The sequence below is a fragment of the Triticum aestivum genome, chromosome 1B (assembly GCF_018294505.1).
Source record: "Triticum aestivum cultivar Chinese Spring chromosome 1B, IWGSC CS RefSeq v2.1, whole genome shotgun sequence".
NCBI classification, from domain to species: domain Eukaryota; kingdom Viridiplantae; phylum Streptophyta; class Magnoliopsida; order Poales; family Poaceae; genus Triticum; species Triticum aestivum.
This window is the reverse complement of record NC_057795.1, coordinates 674,446,616-674,450,545: the sequence shown is the minus strand read 5'-3', so window position 1 is coordinate 674,450,545 and position 3,930 is coordinate 674,446,616. Positions and strand designations below refer to the sequence as shown.

Here is a 3,930-nt window from a genome sequence, read left to right as displayed (position 1 = left end):
CTCCATGGATAGATCATTGCGTGTGCGTAGAACTTTTTTTTGGTTTTTCATGCATACCCAACATTAGGCGCAAGTGGAGCGGCTCTCGGGCGGTGGCCATCAAGGGTTCAAAAGCAGACAAGAAGCAGAAGCTAGTTATTTGAGGTTCACGCTAGCGCGAGAGAGGACTCATAACTGCCGCCTCATGTGCTGCATAGTTCCGCTCTCACTCATAGTGATAGCTCTTCTCGTGTATATCATTGTTTAGATGGATGAAGATGTAGTTGTAAGTATTCGAGACTTGTATCGCTATTTCGAGATGATGAGGAGAGACCACTTTATGTTGGATGATGATTATGATGATGACATAGTTTAATGAGAGTATTTGTATGTGTATGCTATGATTACATTTGTATGTGTATGATATGCTACAGGTTATTGTACAAAGCCTGTACAAATATCGACGGACGTCTGATGTTGCCCTATGTCTAAATTTGTTGTGCCGATGTTGGGGATATCGATTATCGGGAACTTGTCGGTCGACCCATGATAAGGGGTAAATTGGCCAGTTTGTCAGCATATCGGTCGATATATCGCCATATCGGCTGATTTATTGGCCGATTTATCTTATCGGCTAGACAATGGTAAGCGATAAGTCGGCCGATTTATCGGAATATCGAAAGATATCTTGAACAGTGCCCATGGATAATGCACAGATAGTCAACTACTCCATGTGTTCCATAATTCTTGTGAACGGATGAGGAATTATGGGATGGAGGGAGTAACACATAAAAAAATGGTATGGCTAGCTGTCAGTTGACTAAGAATTAAGTAAGTTTAAGTCAAGTGACATAACATGTAAGAAAGAGAAATAATGTATAAAAAATTCCACAAATTTCCACGTAAGATCCCACAAAAATAGCATTGATTGAGAATTAACAATCCCATAAAAAGAATCACTTTGTCAACCATATCGTTGCGAAACTGATCTGCCATCGAACAACCACGCAGCAAAAGTCAGAAGTCTCAGGCCAACTCCACCGCGCGACCCAATCCTGTCTGCCCCGGTCGGTTTGGGGTAAAAGGGACAAAGGAGGCGGCCCAGCGCGCGACGGCCCGGACCCATCCTGTCCGTTTTGTGTCCGGGCCGACCCATTTCGAGCGCAAACTTGCGCCGGGTTTGGGTCGCGGCGGACACCAAACGGACGCGCCCTCGTCCGCGTCGGGGCCGCGTGGCAGGCGGCCACCTACCTTCCTCCCGCCCACATCAATGCGCACGGGCGGGCGGCCCCACCTGTCATCCACACATGGAAGGGTCGCCGTCCTTCTTTAAGTGGGAAGCGTGGACCGGTCGTCGTCCACACTGCCCCACGCCACACCGCGGCCTCCTCGAAACCCGACAGCCCCAGGCCCCAAAGCCTAGCCAAGAACTCGCCGGCCGGCCGCCCCGCGGCCATGGGGCTCTGGAACTACGGCCGCAATGGCAAGCACGACCGCGAGGCTGGCTCCTCGTCGAGGCGTTGCCGCGGCTCGGTGAAGAAGGAGGAGCCGGCCTCGCCATCGCCACCACGCCGGGCCCCCTCGCCGCCCGCGTTCTCCATCGCCCCCGCGTCCGCCGGCGAGCGCGACCGGCACTACATCCGCGCTGAGGTGTGCCGCCGTTATTGGGAGACGAGGACGCCGATCCCCTGGAGCGACGCCCACCTCCCCAACAACTGGCATTTGTCGGCCGACCACGTGCCGATCCCGCCGGTCCCGGTGACCGGCCGTGCGCGCCGCCAGGAGATCGAGTGCCGCCGCCGCCTCCTCCCGGACGACCCCTACTACGATCCCAGGTACGCCCCCGACTCGCCATTGTGGGACACCTGGTTCCGCGATGAGCACGACGCGCGGCGGGCGTCCTATTTCGCCGGCACGTCGACGGGGCCACGGCGGCCACGCCCAGATGGCCGAGCGGCCGCTCCCCAGGAGCGCGGGCGTAGGGTGGTGCGCGGCCTCACGCCCACGCCGTCGCCGTCTCCATCGCCACCACCACCTCCTCGCATGACGGCGGAGGAGGAAGCCCGTCTCGTGCAGCGTGTCATGGAGGACTCCATGCGCACGCACGACGAGCGGCAATGGGATGGCTTGGAGGAGGCCATGGCACTGTCTGCCGCCGGCGACGTGGCCTTCCCGGAGCTGCAGATGGCGGCCTTGACGGAGGAGAGGAGGGAGGACGCCATGGAGGAGGAGCCGGCGGCCGCCTTCCAGCAGCTGGTGGGCGCTGGGTGGGCCTGGTCCTGCACTGCTCCGGAGATGGCCGCCAGCCTGGGCGTGGACTGGCGTGCCACTCCGACGCAGTCACCGGAGCGGGAGGGGTCGCCACGGGAGGAGGTGTTGCAGGCACCTCGCGCCGTCCAGCCCGCACCCGTCTACCAGGCACCGCACGCACCGCCGGCCCACCTGTGGACGCCGCCGGCCTATGTCGACCTCGTCAGCGACGACGACGACACCGGCGGCCAGTGAAGAGCGCCATGGCGACGGCAACGACGGGCACGGGCAGGAGCGCGCCAGCGGCGACCGTTTTTCTTTTCTTTTTTATGTTTAATTATTAATGTGACGAAACTGGGCCGTTTTGTGGCCATGGACCCCCCCTAACTAAGTTTTATCTTTTATTAAACTGCGTTTATTTACTTTTTTAGTCATTTTTTTATGTTTTCTTTTTTTTATTGTTTTTCTAAACACGGACGTGATTTGGGGTGCGGCCGCGCGGTGGGCACACGCACGACCCAATGAACACAGCCGGACACGGGCATACCCATCGGCGCCCCAAAGGGACAAAATCCGGCCAATCCGAACGTCCGTTTGGGGTCGTGCGGTGGAGTTGGCCTCAGGTCACCAAGGTTGAGGCATCTATGCACATCGAGGGCAAGCAAGGCCGCTCGCTAACTCATGATGCAAGTCAACCCATCACCCACGTGATCTGCCCTCAAGCCCCCAACTGGGTAAGTTGTACAACCCTTTTTATGAACTGATTGACATGTGGTGCTAGATTTATATTAATCCTGTATATCGAGTTAGACGGCCCACGTACGTACATATATTCCATGTTCTGGTGTAGCTGTGGCACATGCCCGATGGAAGGACCGTGGCCGAGAGCAATGGCGGCCTGGTGGATATCGCTGCTTCTTCTCGGCATTGCCGGCTGCGGCGGCGTTCTTCAAGTCCATGGCCAGGTGGATAACTTAGGTGAGCCCATCGTACATGCGTGCAACGTTACATATATGGCATTACCTTCAGAAACATTGTAAGTGCTTAATTATAATTTGCGTCCGCGGGCCAGGTTTCATAAGCCTGGACTGCGGCCTGCCGGAGAATGCCGCCGGCTACGTGGACAGCCACCAAGCTGCGCTTCACCTCAGACGCCGGCTTTATCAACGCGGGCACCAACCACAACATGTCGTCCGAGTACATCACGCCGTTGATGGGCAAGAGCTGGCACAATGTTCGTAGCTTCGGCGGCGGCGCTGGCGCGCGGAGCTGCTACACGCTCGGCCCCCTCGTGGCCGGGCTCAAGCACCTCGTCCGGGCCAAGTTCATGTACCGCAATTATGACGGCCTCAACAAAGCGCCCGTCTTCGACCTCCACGTCGGCGTCAACTACTGGACGACCGTGAACATCTCGAACGCCAAGTCGCCAACACGCCGGAAATCTACGAGATCATCGCCGTCGTTCCTGGCGACTCGGCCGAGGTGTGCCTCGTGAACACGGGCTCCGGGACGCCCTTCATCTCCGCCCTCGACCTAAGGCCCCTCGAGAACGGACTGTACCCGATGTCGAACTCGACGCAGGGGCTGGTTCTTCTCACCAGATCCAACTTCGGCCCAACCGACGGTGTAATCCTCAGGTATCCCGACGACCCGCACGACCGTTTTTGGATCCCGCAGAGCAAGCCGACGGAATGGTCAGAG

The 3,930-nt window shown here is 57.7% G+C and overlaps 1 pseudogene; it reads left to right on the top strand.

The window, feature by feature from the left end:
* The first annotated feature begins 3,044 nt into the window (after nt 1-3,044).
* The window catches only part of LOC123082254 (putative leucine-rich repeat receptor-like serine/threonine-protein kinase At2g19230), a 32,097-nt pseudogene continuing 31,211 nt past the window's right edge, over nt 3,045-3,930 (top strand).